The sequence below is a fragment of the Podarcis gaigeae genome (genome assembly GCF_964106915.1).
Source record: "Podarcis gaigeae genome assembly, chromosome: 2".
NCBI lineage: Eukaryota > Metazoa > Chordata > Lepidosauria > Squamata > Lacertidae > Podarcis > Podarcis gaigeae.
The window spans coordinates 98,463,619-98,479,999 of NC_139679.1; the positions used below are offsets into that span (position 1 = coordinate 98,463,619).

The 16,381-nt window shown below is 45.0% G+C and overlaps 1 protein-coding gene across 4 annotated transcripts in view; it reads left to right on the forward strand.

Annotated features, from left to right (window-relative positions):
• The first annotated feature begins 257 nt into the window (after window positions 1-257).
• FRMD4B (FERM domain containing 4B) overlaps window positions 258-16,381 on the forward strand; it is a 236,393-nt gene continuing 220,269 nt past the window's right edge. For 2 of the 4 annotated variants that reach the window (XR_014560474.1, XR_014560475.1), the window contains exon 1: window positions 289-627. The gene's annotated coding sequence lies outside the window, so the exon portion shown is untranslated. Of the gene's footprint in view, window positions 724-16,381 lie in introns of all 4 variants that reach the window. The other 2 variants (XR_014560473.1, XM_083723363.1) reach the window with 2 other exon arrangements.

Below are 16,381 nucleotides of genomic sequence, written 5' to 3' on the forward strand. Positions count from 1 at the left end.
CAACAATATCTGCGCGGTGGTTGCACCAAATTGCATCGCCGAGGTCTTTGAACTCCAACTCCCAGCATGGCCAATGGTCTGGGGGTGATGGCAGGCAACCACGCTGACTCCCACCTGCCTTCGCGTGTGTGACCCGATCCCACTGAAAAGTATCACCGGAGGCCGCCGGAAAGTTGTCTGAGCGCAGCGCTTCTTCCGGACGGTCCAAGTCCTCGCTCAAGCCCGCAACTGGCACGTGGGCGAGGCTCGGGCGAAGGAGGGTGGGGCTGCCCCTCCCTGGCGAGCCTCGGGGAGCCTCTTTGCCTATTCCCTGGGCGGCGTTGCTTTCTGCCAGGCGGCGAGCGCCGTGCGGGACCCTTTCCCGGCCGCTAGAGCCCTCCCTCCCTCCTTCCCTCGCTCCCTCCCTCCCTCCTTCCTTCCCTCTCTGGCGCAGGGCTGTGCCATCTCCGCCGAGCGTGCAGGAGCAGCATCCGCGCTGCCTGGGCAGAGGCGAAGCAGCGGCTGAGCGAGGCGAGGGGGTGGCCCGCGCCAGAGGCGAAGCGCCCGGGAAAGCAGCGCGGCCAGGCTGCGGGAGAGGCTTTCGGCGGCCGGAGCAGCCTGCTTTCTCACGGGCTGCTCCGGAGGAAAGCGAAACTCAGCGGCGCCGGCGGAGTTCCTGCTCCTGCAGCGGGGTCAGACGCGTCTCCTGCCCGCGAGGCGAGCAGCCGCGACCAGAGCGCAAAGGTAGGCGCGTTTCCCCCGCTGCTAGAGGGACGCATTGTTGTCTCGTCTTTGGATGCGCACCCCTCCGCGCGTATGGAGAGGGATGGGGTGCCTTGCGCTCTCTCTCCATCTGCAGCAGAGAGAGAGGAGCAGCAGCAGCAGCAGCAGGAAGCCGGGAGCCCCAGTAATAGCCATTGTCAGTCGCAACAAGCTGCCCGCTCGACGCTTCCTCGGCTGCGCTCACGCCCAGCAGCGCCAGGAGGGCGGCGTTGGTGCAGGAAGGCTCCCTCGCTCGCCGGCTTGTTTTTCTCCCTCCCTGCCTGGCTGCCAGCGAAAGCTAATCCTCCGGGCTGTTTCCCCTGCGTCTGGGTGTTCCCAGGAACAAAGCTCAGAGACTAGGGCAGGGTGTCTGGCTGCGGGCACCCCGAGGCTACACTCGAGCCCGGCTGGAAGTTTGGGCGTGTGGATTAGCATATTATCTGTGGCTTCCCCTCCCTGCCTTTCTCTCTCCCCCCCTCCTCCTTTTTCCTTTTGGATTTGTGAAAGCTCTCCTTCCCTCCTTTTTTTTGATTGGCAACGTGCAAAAAACCCAACCACCAAAGCACACAACCCATGTGCTTTGTTCTTCTGAGCGATCTGTGAAGAGTGACTGGAGAGCGAGCGAGAGATGGGATGTTTCATTGAGCAGCAAAGGAGTTACTTAGCTGCGTGTGGACTCGAGCCCCGAGGCTGGGATTGAAGGAGCACTTAAACGTAGAATGGAGGCAACTTGTTCAGGCCAGCCGGATTCTTTGGTTTGGGGTGGAGGGGTGGGGGCAGGGAGGGGTGAGTGAGGACAGATGCGATGCTTAGAAGGGAATCTCCCCAAGCTGTCAGTTGCTCAACCCACAAGGGGTGTGTTATGATAATACAAGAGTCCAGAGAGGGTTGCAGATTCAGGTGTCTCTCTGTCTCTCATGCACACAGACAGACGCTGGCACTGCTTTCAGACTTCTCTGGCTGGGTGCTCCTGTCCAAAGAAGGCAGGAAGAGAGGAATCCCTTGATAGCTCTCTGGGTGCAAATCTGGGCTCTGGAAGAGTAGAGGCGGCTCCCGTTCTAAGAGTTCCAAGCTTTCCAGCATTCATCTGATTTGTTTGGGGGGGGGGCTTGTAAAAGGGATGAGAGAGAGAGAGAGAGAGAGGCTCTTCAGGGTTAAATTTCCAAGAACATTCTCTTATCTGTGGGACTTAAGCTCTCTCTTATCAGGAGTAGGAAATGCCCAGAGAAGCTGCTGGTATTTTTGCTCTGAGCTCACAAGTGCTGTAGTGCTGCCCTGGCTTCCCATTGGGGTTTCATTTTGCTGGGAAAGATTAAAGGCCAGAAAGAAAGAAAGAAATTGGGGGGGGGGGTTGTTTTAAAGAGATTTTGATAGGTGGGTGGATTATATGAGTTTCAGGGTAGTAATGGACTAATCTATCCATTTTAAATTTGCAGTTGGCAAAATATGATATTTCTGAAGGCACACATATTTTATTCTCTGGATGATGCACCCCCGTGGTTTCAGTGATAGGCATAATCTTAGGAGAGAGATCCTTTCTGTGTGTGATAGAAAGGAGAATGCCACTTTTTAGGAAGGTGCTTGGCACCTGCAATTTGTATTAACCAGGTGTAGCTGATGTGGTGCCCCCTGGGGGTTGTCAGACAACAGTTCCCCACACCTGTTACTAATGTTTGTATGAAAAACAATCCATTTTTTAAATAAAGTGGTTAATTACACTTTAATTACACTCACAATGTGAAGAGATTTTTTTTTTTTAAAAAAGATTAAACTTAATAAATAATTATAGCTAAGTTGTGGTCAGAAAATTCAAGCATTATATTTGGCATTATACACATCGTAGGAAGTTCTGAAAAAGTTGTTTAATAAGGAGTATTTAAACCTGAAAAAACTTGATAAAACATTTCTACTAATAAAAAGTGAAAGATATGACAATCAGGCATCCAACCACCTCCCTTTTCTGTAGCCTGTACAGCAGGTATGGGGGATCTGGGGCTCCAACTTCCATCAGCCCCAGTCAGCATAGCCCAGGGGTCAGGAATAATAGGGGTTATAGTCCAGCAACATCGGGAGGCCACAGGTGCTCTACAGAGTGTAGAGAAACTCAAAACCTACACTCCTATGCGGGTTTACTTAGATGTAATGAAAGACTCCCTATCAGTGCAATGTCTATTAGGTTAGCCTCATTGAACTCAATTCAGTTTACTTCCAGGTGTACGCAAGCGTGCAGCATTAGGCTGAAATACTACCGACACTTACTTGGGAGTAAGTCTCATACTGGGACATACTTGTGACTGTATGTGGAGATGGTGCTGCACAAGAATGTTGATTTAAAAAAAGTACTTGATAACCAACTTAGTCAGGAGTACACACATTGTGCCTCCTTAATGTGTAACAAGTGAGTGACTATAAACGTGGTGCAAGGAAAGTTTATACACACACACACACACACAGAGAGAGAGAGAGAGAGAGAGAGAGAGACCCTGTCCAGCACAGGGAGTAGGCACTATGAAACACAATTAGACAGCTGTAGTAATCCTCTGACAGCAACGTTTTCCACCTTTTCCCCTAAGGAAGCCAAAGCCCAACTGCGCTGCTGTGTGCTGCTGTGCAAATGGTCGCATGCTATTTCTCTATTACATGCTACGGCTCTGCAGATGCGGAGCAGGTCAAAAAATAAAACCTACCAACTTGAGATCCTGACTTTACTGAAGTTCTGATCTGGCTGGCTTTTTTTGTGGTGTTTGTCATACCGCCTTTCCTTTGTCCGTTTCCTCCCTCAGTTTCCTACAATAGTCCCTCTTCCTGCGTTGTTTTCTGTGTCTATTTCCCCTCTTTTTGCTTTTCTGTGCTATCTCTCTCCTAATCACAAGTGTGGTCATATCACGCTTCTGTATTGCATTCCACAGCTGCTCACCCCAAATTACACATCCTTCACATTTAAACCTATTTAACAACCTTTAATATATATCCTTACAACAAGCCTATGACACTGAGGTCATCCTTTGAGGGCCTTCTGGCGGCTACCTCACTGCGAGAAGTGAGGTTACAGGGAACCAGGCAGAGGGCCTTCTCAGTAGTGGTGCCCGCCCTGTGGAAATCCTCCCATCAGATGTCAAGGAGATAAACAACCATATAACTTTTAGAAGACATGGCTGAGGACTAGTAACCACATCAAGTTTCCCCACTGAGTTTCATGGCCAACAGAGATGTGTGTGAGCACAAATGTGTGAGAGCAGAATACAGCCACTCTGGTCAAATACCATAACCCCTTTGCAACTTGGTGGGGTGTTTACTTATTGGGAAGCATATGAGCACTTGGTAAGCTGGTGGTTGTAGCATCTTGCCAAACAGTGAGGTGGTTGTGTCCCCCCCCCATTCCTCCATTTCCTTGGATTTCTGTTCACGCATATACCTGAGGTAAAATTTGCCTCACAACCAGTTTCCCAAGCTCACAGTGGTGTGTTTCAAATTGGGAAATAATCATTGCCACTCTTTCTGTGACTAGTTTAACTGAAATGTAATTTGTATATGGATTCCTAGATATATGAAAGTGGCATTTAAGTCCAAGAGAGAGACCTGTAAAAGGGGCTTATAGATTTTTGTTCATTGGAGTCAAATTTTAATTGCATTTTGGGTTGGAGTCAGAGTGGCAAATAACAAAACAATATCAATAATATATATATGTTTTAAAAAGAATGACAAGCAAACCAGATATCTTCACACAACTAATAATTTCAAAGTTGCCAGAAACAAGATATTTCAACTTATGACACCATAATTCTGTTAGGCATGCATGCCCCACTTCTGAACAATGGAATGTTTTAGGGGTGCAGGGCTCAGTTTTCTTCAGAAATAGGTTACATGAAGCTTGTTTCATATTGTAATATTTGAATTTATTTACAAATATACAAGGAGAGCCTAGGATAGAGGTCCAGAGCAGTATCACCCCAACAGATACTACTCCTCACTAGATTTAACCTGTCCACCTCAGGCAACAAACAAACAGATGAGTCCCCATTAAAAAAGGCAACAGCTGAGTTGATATCTATCAGTTAACACAAGGTTTGCCCCAGCAAGATATGACCAAATCAGTTTCTATAGTCTCTTGCTAATCCTGGATCTTTTACAGTCAGAGCCACAGAGTTAGGGCTTGTCCACATTTCAGCAGTATTTAGCTGTTCATCCATTTCCCCGCCAATCACATTAGACCAGAGTTGCCCACTCCCACATATATTAGAATTTGTTTATGAAGAACAACTTTGGTCTTTCCCATTCACACCAGCAGGTGCTCCATTGTGATTGTCTTGGCCTTCTAATTGGTTGATTCTATTATGGTAATTAGGTACCAAAAGGGCATGCACATATTGCACACCAATGGCTACACACCCAGCTTGTTTGTTTGTTTGTTTGTTTGTTTGTTTGTTTGTTTGTTCTAAATTACCCACCCGAGAAATGTCAGGCAATTTTAAATTTGCTTGTTCAGTTTTCTGGTTTTGTGCAAATCTGATCGATTTAAGGGGGGGGGGATTCCTCAGTTTATCCGATTTTGCCTGTATCTGATAAACCCAGATTTACAGGGGACAAGCATCAAGACTGGTGTTGTTTGAGAGTAACATGTGAACTACACAAATTAAATGAGAAGGGCTGCAAAGACACAGTAAATTCCAGTGTGGACAAGCTCCCAATCATGTTATGAACCAGTAGATTTATAGTGCAATCCTGTGCATGTATACTCAGAAGTAAGTTCCATTGTGTCAAACAGGACTTACTCCCTTGTAAGTGTGTTTAGGACTGCAGCCTTACAGTGTAATCCTCCACATGTCTGCTCAGAACTAAGTCCCATTGAGTACAATGGTACTTGCTCTCAGGTAAGTGGGTATAGGATTGCAGGCTTAAATTCACCTTTTCTTATTTATTTGCAAATATTATTACTAACTTCAAACTGGTTGAATTTGGCAAACTGAACATATTTTAGTTGTCTCATTTTATATTGATGCATAAGCAGATATCTGTGCTGCTCCAAATTTGGGTGTTTTATGACTCGTTTTTTTTGGAATTGACTTTTGTTTGTGATTATTTCTAGGCTATGGTAAGCCACTTAGAGATATTCCTTGAAATATGAAGCAATATATAAATTGCCCACATAATAATAATCACCAGATGATCCATTGCATTAAGCATGCTTCCGTTTCTCTGCCATTGCCTGAAAATATTAATGTCTTCCAGTGTTTTCTCTTTCCTTCTTCCTCCTTCCTTGTGCTGGTTTCTGCTGAGGGCTTCGGCCAAATGAGAGATTTGGCCAGCAACTCTGGCCTCTCTCACCTACCGGTAACTGAGCCAGGAGGATTAAGCTTGGTGCGCAGATGAAAAGTGGAGCAAGGCAGATGCATGATGAATAGAGAGACATTTGCAAACCTTGTTTAAGTCCCCATGGAATGGCTCCCTGCCACTTTGTTCTAATTTAAACTGATAAAGAGAAACGGGGGTACACAATCTGGGCACTAATTAAACAGAGCATCAGCCAGGCCAGTAATTTAAAATAATCGAAAGCAGAAGCGGAACCAGCTTGTTAGTTGAAGCTTTTTAAAAACAAACAAAAAACAAAAAGAGTATTTGGATAAAATTGTGCCTTCATCTTTTACGGAGATGGCAAGCTTTATGTCTGGACTGTGCCACTCAGTACTGTGCAAGATTGCAGCCTGTGATTCACAGACCACACATGACCGGCCTTTAAGAATGATTAAAATACAGTGGACGCTCGGGTTGCGAACATGATCCATGTGGGAGGCACATTCGCAACCTGCAGTGCCGCGTCTGAACACGCGCGGGTCACGATTCGGCGCTTCTTTGCATGCGCAAAGTGTGAATTAGTGCTTCTGCACGAGCGCCGAAACCCGGAAGTAACCCGTTCTGATACTTCCAGGTTCGGCGCGGTGCACAGCCCAAAAACGCACAACCTGAAGTGGCTGTAACCCGAGGTATGACTGTATGGGAATCTTCAAAAGATGCTTCCTAGTTTACTTTCTTACCTTACTTTCCATTGTTTTAATAAGTGTCGCAGAAATCCCCTTTCTGCTGGAACCCAAGCAAATAAGAAAACAGCCCCCCCTCGCATGACATTGCCAAGGTGCTTTCTACTACTGAAAAAGTTACCTTGAGTTAAACAGAACGACTTACAGAAGCGTAAACTTAAAAAGAAAAGAAAAAAGTTACTGCTAATACTTAAGAGTGCCCTGAAATGCTGAGCACTCCTGGAAAAAAAGATGACAATTGAGAATGGGACCTGAAAGCACAATGAGATGCTGCGGTTTCAATTATCTTTTTGTGTGTTCCCCCGCCCTGCTTTGTGGCTTCTCCATCCATAATAGTTCCTTGATCTCTTCAGATAAAATACGGTTGTAAGTTGTGAGGAGGAGGAGAGAAATTGTCCGATACGATCTCTCTCCTGATAAATGATTTTGCCAACCACCCTCCCCTAAATTCGCCTCTGTCTACGCTGGGCTGATAGAGCAGTTGGCCAAACTCTTCCAGAGAACCTAGCAGAGCATAATTTTTGACCTTTCCTGGTTTTTCATTTTATTGATTTTTAAACCTTCTTCAGCTCAAGCAAAGAAACTTGACACAGACCGTTTCTTGCGGAGAATTTACTAACCTAAGCAAATTAGAATGTGTGTTGGTGGGGTCCCTGTACATAACCAAGGGCACTTGCCTGTTTTCCTTGATCTGTTTTTGTTTCAAAAAACTTAATGGCATTTTGAGAAAGAAAGAAAAAACACCACCCCCACTGATACTTTAACATTGTCTGGGACAAAAAATACACACCGTATTTTTCGCTCTATAAGACGCACCAGACCACAAGACGCACCTAGTTTTAGGAGGTGGGAAGCAAGAAAAAAAAATTCTGAATCTCAGAAGCCAGAACAGCAAGAGGGATAGCTGCTCAGTGAAAGAAGCAATCCCTATTGCTGTTCTGGCTTCTGGGATAGCTGCGCAGCCTGCATTCGCTCCATAAGACGCACACACATTTCCCCTTACTTTTTAGGAGGGAAAAAGTGAGTCTTACAGAGCAAAAAATACGGTATCCCAGGGGCAGAAATATCAGTTGAACCCAGTGCTTTTTATGTACACAAAGAAAACTGTAAATGGGGAGGGGGGCATTTACTATTGTATAAGTGACAACAGCCTAGAACTACATTATGCGATGAAAAGTATGCGTTACCCTATTTGATAAGAAGTTTTTAAAAAAGAGTTAGAGGCATTTATTTGTTCAGATTTAGAAATAAAGTCATACCTCGGGTTTCAGACGCTTCAGGCTGTGTTTTTTTGGGTTGCGGACCGCCAAAATCTGAAAGTACCGGAATGGGTTACTTATAGGTTTTGGCGGTCGCGCATGCGCAGTAGCGCTAAATCACGCTTTGCACGTGTGCAGAAGTGCCGAATTGCAACCTGTGTGTGCGCAGATGCTCTGCTGAGGGTTGCGGATGCTGCAGGTTGCGAACGTGCATGCCGCATGGATCACGTTCGCAACCCGAGCGTCCACTGTAGCTTTAGTACAGAACTATCAATAAAACAGTCTAAATCCACAAAACTCTTAAAAAGTAAGTATATATGTGATAATTATCAACAGAACACATGCTATCAGTAAAGCTTCTAAAACGAGAGTAGATAACTAAATAATATGTTCAGGTGGGCATGATGAGATAAAAAGGCTCTTGGCAGTTGTCTGCAACACTACAGCAAAGGTGCCTGCCTATAGCCAGTACAGTCATACCTCGGGTTACAAACGCTTCAGGTTGCGTTTTTTCGGGTTACAGACCACCGAAACCTGGAAGTACCAGAACGGGTTACTTCCCAGTTTCAGCAGTCGTGCATGCGCAGAAGCGCTAAATCACTTCCTGCTCGGATCACGTTCACAACCCGAGCGTCCACTGTACAGGGCTGCCATTCTACACACACTGGGAGGTGAATTCCAAGGGTTTCTTTCAAGAAGACATGCATAGGATTTCACTCGTTGTTTGTCTCTGGCATCTGCCAACCTGGGTAGCCAGTGTGGCTCATCTCTCCCCGCCCCATGTTGTTGGAGTCCCACCAGCCAGCATGACTAATGGTCGAGGATAATGAGCCTTATAGTCTAGCAACTTCTGGAGGCCTGCGCTAATCTGTGATCTCTTGCCCCTGGACAAGGAGCTTCTACTTTAACAATCATGGCTTCAGTTGTAATTGTGAATGCTGCAAGTCTAGAGAAGCAGGATGTTTGGAACAGGCGCTAAATAAATTGCATCTGTTTGGTTAAAATAAAAATGGCACGCCTGATAAGGTATTAATTTAAAAGGAGAAGGGTGTGGAGAAGATTGTGCATCTCTACTTCCCTGGTTTGTGTATTTTTAAAAAAATAAACAAGTGCAAGGGAGCGACAAAATTAATTTCCTAGAGATGAAAATGGAAATTGGAACGATGTATCTTCAAGTACTGTGACAAAGCGAGACTTGGCCTCCGCCCAAATACAACCTAATTGAGATTTTTTAATATTGCTTCCTCGGTGCCCTATAACCGCAGGCAGGGAAGTTACAGATTGACTAGGATTACAAAAAAAGTCATCTCCAAGTGGGTGACTGATAAGTTTGTTTAATTTATATTTTTTGAGATCATTTGCATAATTTTACTGCTGTACGGTAAAACACTTAAAAAAAGAAGAAGTTGCTTCATAGGAGGGAATGTCATGTCCAAATTAATTTATATGCAGTTTGTTCAGGAAACCTAATTGGAACTTTGAGAACAAATATGCCCACTATCAGAGAGAGCTTAGTGAAAAGCAAGGTTTTTAGAATCTGAAAACAGGGACATGATTCAGTTTCCTGGGGCCTCAATCCTAACCACACTTGCATGGGAGGAAGCCCCATTGAATTCAGTAGGATTTACTTCGCAGTAGACAAGGTTACACAGGTGGCGCTGTGGGTTAAAGCCTCAGCGCCTAGGACTTGCCGATCGAAAGGTCGGCGGTTCGAATCCCTGCGGCGGGGTGCGCTCCCGCTGCTCGGTCCCAGCGCCTGCCAACCTAGCAGTTCGAAAGCACCTCCGGGTGCAAGTAGATAAATAGGGACCGCTTACCAGCGGGAAGGTAAACGGCGTTTCCGTGTGCGGCTCTGGCTCGCCAGATGCAGCTTTGTCACGCTGGCCACATGACCCGGAAGTGTCTCCGGACAGCGCTGGCCCCTGGCCTCTTAAGTGAGATGGGCGCACAACCCCAGAGTCTGTCAAGACTGGCCCGTACGGGCAGGGGTACCTTTACCTTTACCTTTTTAGACAAGGTTAGTATTGAAGTTAAAGCTTCAGAAAGGTGTGTTGGTATAGGCTTCCAGCCTTTGGTCTAGTGATTATGGGGTAGAAGAAATAACTAGTTTTCGGAACTAGCTTGGAAACTGAAATATGTTGTTGACTGGAGGCTGTGGGGAGGGAGGGAGCAATTTTTTATTTGAGTCATGGTGCAGTCCAGGATGCAGAACCTGTGTGGTTTTAACATGGCCCTCAATATTCTTTCCCTGGCCCTCAAGAATGTCCTCAGGACACACGCTCTCTTCCCAGCCATGCCCATGACTGGTCTTTCTCTGTATCCTCCTCAAATGTTTCTGCCAGGCTGGAATGTGTCCTGGCTGGCAATGCTTTTTGCTGGCCTGGATGGAGAGTAGAGAGAGGCATGTACAGAAATCATCTTGCTGTACGAACGTAGGTGTTACATTCATTTCTCCACTCACTTTTGCCCCTGGCCCTGTCGCCCACTGAGATATGGCCCTCAGAAAATTCCCCAAGAAAGATTGTGGCCCTTGGCTTCTTCGCCCCATCTGTAGTTCCAGGTACTGACTCCATTGTAAGGATTTGCACAGTAGAATTAAAGGAATGGTTGTGGGTGAGAGTAACTATTGTCAACTTCTACAAATCAGGGGAATATCAAAGGTGGTGCCTTTCAGGCTCATTTGTGCCAGATAATCCCGTTTTACAAATTAGGGACCAGGGAGACAAAGCTTTTTTCCATGTTAGGATCTATGGTACCTATTAACTGTTTTATTTATAATGTAATTCAATATACAGAGTTTTTCCATTCATCACAAGGTTTCCCAAACTTGGGCCTCCAGTTGTTTTTGGACTACAGTTCCCATCATCCCTGACCACTGGTTTTGGTGTCTAATGAAAGCTCAGTGGTGTGTACATCTAGAATGATGCTTAAATTTGTCCCTTAGCCCATCCTTGCACTCTTACAAAGCAGTGGTTAAATGTTGCACCATTGTATATAAAAGTCACTTCTGGCTATATATGACCTTGCTTTCTGCACATCACCCACTTTCTTTCTTGGCTTAATACCAGCTGTTGATGAATGCGCCAGATTCTCAATAGGCCCTTTTAAAATAAGTGATGCAAGCAACACACTTTCACAACATGCTCATAATTTTATTTGCTTCCTTTTCTGCAAAATCTTGCATTTGGGAGAAGAGGTGGGAGGTGGTTGTGAGTTCTGTACAGCAAACCCTGGGAAGTGGGAATTAATGTTTCCCAGCCTTGATTTGCGTAACGTGCCTGTTGCCTTCTTCTTGAAGGGGAAGTGATTTTTCATATTGAGGATAATCAAGTATGAATCTATTGTGTATTATACAGTGGGAACTTTTGGATATCTTCCTAACTATTGCTCTGTTTTAAAAAATACACTGAGTAGGGTGTTGTTGTTTTTGCAGTTCAGTGGCACTCTGTTACAAAGAGTAAATATATATGTAGATATTGGTGGTTAGAAACCCACATTCAATATCATCACCACACTGGCAATTTGTAGGTCCGTAGCACTATGGGGCACCAACATAGGGTACCATTACAGAACCTTGGAGAGCTCCAGGCAATCAACAGTGTTTTGACAATTTCTGAGACTGAACCATTTTATTCCTTGAGGGCTAGATTACCTGTCCTAGGCTCCGCCTCTTACCTGAAGAGTGGAAGGCCTTAAAAGGGCAACCCTCTGGCTTGGAGCCTACCACTCCCAGTCTTGATTTATTCCCCCAACGCTCATTGACTGCACTGAAAGTGGCAAGGGAATGTGTTTTGTGTAGGATTCCTTTTTTAAAAAAAAATTCTTTTTATTGCTTCATTCCATAAAGGAAATAGAGACTAAAACACAGATAAACAAAAAAGAATATTACACAGACAAATAACAATAAAAAATAATAAAAAGGAAAATAAAAATAAAAAAGAAGATACACAAAATTATAATTTTCACATCAGCAAAATTACCTAATCTTCCCTTTCGAGGCTTCCTTTAGCTTGCCCGAAAATCATTCGAAGTAATAATTTGGGTTACACATTTCTTAGCATATATTGTCATTGTACCTTTCTCTATCTCCTATTTTCTTTACACAATAACTCCTAGTCTATCACAGTGCATCTCTGAATCCCTTTAGCGTTGTTTTTCCCTCACTGATAGATTCCAAATAGTCTACGTACTTAGGGAATGTGTAGGATTCCTGGTGCTGAAGACAGCTGCTCTAGAAGAGCAGGCTTAGGGATTGTTGACTCTGGAGACACTCTTGTTCCCAACACCCACGTTGACTCTGATTGTTGACTCTGGAGACAATCTTGTTCCCAAACCCACGTCTCCTGTGCCACTGATGTGACTCCCAATCTGGGTTGTAGTAAAAAATCTAGGTTGCTGCTTACAGTGGGGCGGTCTGGAGTTGACAAACAGAGTCCATACTTTGGCTCAATCACTTTTATTAGGCAGTCACAGAGGCTTTAGTCCTATGTTGGGTCTTCTCCGCAGCTCTTATGGGGAGGAACACTAGCATGGATTCCTCTCATTTGGCCCCATCTTATCACATTACCCTGGATCAATGTTGCAGAAGAAAAGGGGTTAATATTAGATGCCATGTAGTATAATACTTTTAAAGATATGAGCTACGAGACAGAAAGTCTTTAAATTCAAGTCTCATCCAATCATAAGCTTACCGGTCAGCCTTTTATCATGATGTTTCATGTGGCTGGTTTTTATGTTTTCGGTTTCTACTTTTATGTTATGAGCTGCCTCAATGTCATTTGGTGGAGAGGTGGAATGCATGTTTTTACGAGCCTTGAGGAGATGAGCCCCCTTTTTAAAACATCAGATTGTGGGACAGCAACAAACGATCACATTTGCAATGCCAAACCTAGAAAGGAGAGGCTTTGTCATCCACTGAAGCAGCAATATCGCCTCAGCACCTGAGACAGGTAAAAAAGAAACCACATTTAGCCCTGTACTGCGGGAAAAGTTTGTGCACATGGCGACATCTCAGATGAATGCAATTCATTTCCTTTCCCAGAAAGTAGTGGCACCGATGAATTATGATTTTCACATGTGTAGCCGTATATCCAGATACCTCATGGAAGTGAATCACTTTAGGATGCTATTTTTTTTAATGGTCATGTGAATAAGTCTAAGGTGGTCCTGTAAAAGATGTGCCAATTTTCATGATCTGTGGGTCTCAAGCCACTGAGGAGTGTGGCCACCCATTTCCCCCCACAGCACACAAAAGGCAGGCACACAGCCCCCCCTTCTCAGCTGATCCATGCAGATCACTTGTGGAGGTGAGGTTACCACCCCCTTTTCCACTCATCCAATTTGCATCCCCATCAGGGTGCTGGGCTCTGTGCCATACGAGAAATAAAACCAGTTAATGACAACTATTCCCCCCTGTGCCGGTAATATCTCTCTTTATAACTGTATGTTGAACACTCATAATCAAAAGCTTCAGCAGTCAATTGCATAGTATAGCAGGGCAGGGACGATGTTAATTAAGGAGAAGTGCGAAATCAAAAGAGGATCTTGTTATCTTGCTGCTGGGAGTCAAACTAGGTGTGATGTGGGAGAACTCTTTCCTCCCCACCCCCCTTTGTTTGGAAACCATCCTGCAGACAAAAGCATTTGGATTTGGGGCTGTGGTGCTAAGAGAGATGGGTACAATCTCTCCCTGACTTCAGTTGTCTCTACCCATTAAGGTAAAGGTAAAGGGACCCCTGACGATTAGGTCCAGTCGTGACCGACTCTGGGGTTGCAGCGCTCATCTCGCTTTATTGGCCGAGGGAGCCGGCGTACAGCTTCCGGGTCATGTGGCCAGCATGACTAAGCCGCTTCTGGCGAACCAAACCAGTGCACGGAAACGCTGTTTACCTTCCCGCTGGAGCAGTACCTATTTATCTACTTGCACTTGGACATGCTTTCGAACTGCTAGGTTGGCAGGAGCAGGGACCGAGCAACGGGAGCTCACCCTGCCATGGGGATTCGAACCGCCGACCATCTGATCGGCAAGTCCTGGGCTCTGTAGTTTAATTAGCTACAGTTAAAAAGATGGTATTCTCCTTATTTATTTGTTTGCAACACATTCACATACACATACATATCTCTCTGTCTATATAACCAAAATAATCATATGCAATTTAATTAATTAAAAAACATTATTTTATAAGCAATAGTTCCTATTCGTGATTGCTACATTGCTTCCAGTATCATGCTTCTGTGTACCATTTGCTAGGGATGATAGAAGAGAGTTGATGTACTAATGTTCAGTGCATGAGCTTTCCAGAGGTATCTAGTTGGCCAATAAGAGAACAGGCCAAACTAGATGGGCCTTTAGCCTCATGCTGCGGGGTTATCGTAAAGGTAAAGGTACCCCTGACCATTAGGTCCAGTCACGGACGACTCTGGGGTTGCGGTGCTCATCTCGCTCTATAGGCTGAGGGAGCTGACGTTTGTCTGCATACAGTTTTTCTGGGTCCTGTGGCCAGCATGACTAAGCCGCTTCTGGTGAACCAGAGCAGTGCACGGAAATGCCGTTTACCTTTCCGCTGGAGCGGTACCTATTTATCTACTTGCACCTGACGTGCTTTCGAACTGCTTGGTCATCTTACCTTCAGTTTAAAAAACGTCAAAACAATTAAATATCAAACAACATAGAGTTGAATTGAAAACTTTATGCTGAGTTTGAAATACAGCATCCATCCGACACTCAATATACAAACCATTCAAGTGCCTAAGAGAATGAAAATATCTTAACCCAATGCCTGAAAGATGATATAGTGAGTTTCAAAGTTAATAGCAGCTTCGGGAGTGGGGGAGGGGAGTGAGTGAAAGGGTTAAAACAAACCTTTCTCTTGTACAGCGGCCCTGATCACAAATTGTTCCCCATGGCTGTTTGTCCCCAATGACAGCCAATCATGGAATTCAAGTGTAGTATTTGTAACAAATGAAACTGGATTTTAGATATTTGCCCATTCAGCATGGAGGAGTGGTGTGGTTATAAAATGTGCAAGACAGAAGTTTATTCCACCAGACATTGTTTACTCTGCTGTGGCATGCAGCTTCATCTGACGACTTTTAATTAGCAGATTGCTGCTAATCCCAAGTCTTTCCCTTTGAACACCAGGAGAACAGCCTTGTTTATGTTCTGTGTTTTTTTTAATTGTGTGTTCAGCTTGAATTGACAAAACTATTCTTAATTTAACATTTTTCCGGCTTTGATGCTGGACAAAGTAAGTAAGTGCTACTAAGATCTTTTATGTTTCCTCATTGTCTTAGCTGTATTTTGGAAAATTTAAATTCTTTGTTCCCATCTCAGTAAAGAAACCTTTCCTCCTTTCACGCCAGAAGCACTTTTGTAGTCTAGCCTGAATTGCACGGAAATATGCTGATAATACACACACTTACACACATTTATACACACACACACACACACACACACACACATGAACACATTTTTCTTGTATCTGAATATTATAGTTCAGATGTTACTACAAGTCCTCAGTATACTGTATTGTAATGTGGCAAGACAATAAAGCCATGGCTTAGATCCCGCTTCCTTTCTGAACCCAAATTGTTTTGTCTAGTTGCTTGTGTCATTTCCTTTATCCTTGTCAACAGCTCGTAGGCCAGTGTTTGGTTTTCTTCCATGTGGTGCCATTTTCTGACCATGCCAAGAAGCACGGCTGAACTGCTGGATGGAAAAGTTGCAAACAGATGGATTGTGCAAGGAATACTTTGGCAAGGCCAGGCTAGAAATAAAACAGAAGGAGTGTACTCGGCTGGGAGCAAATGGAGAAGACGACTTGTGCATTTTCATTGTTAGGGCTGTTAACTTTCAGGGCTGGCTCTGAGTTTGAAGGAACCCTTCTGGGCAACGTGTCCTTTGGTGGGCCACCTCTTCCATCGCTGGACTGGTGGCCTTAGGTAGCAGTGAAGGACTACGGCTCTGAGAAGTACCAGGTGGCTGGGACTAGCTTAGAAGCAGCTCACTGGGAGAGGCAGAGCCACTATGCCAAATTCTTGGCATTTCATTTGTTGTTGCTTATTGGGAGGGAGAGGTGGAGGGACGAGGCAGGGAGGTCGGCGCGGTGCAAATGTGATGCTCTTACCATGGGAGGAATTCTTCAGAATTTCATCTTTCCAGATGGAACGATTCCCCGTTTCCTCTCCATCCCCATTGTTCCAGGGGTTCTTCCCAAGGGTGGGGATGGGAGAAGGAAAGCCCCATGGGGCAAGCAAAAGCTCTTCCTCATGGCTTCCATTGATGGGACTTATTAGTTGAATCCCACCCAGTGTGTTTCCACCATGCTGGCTTCCCCACCACCTTTC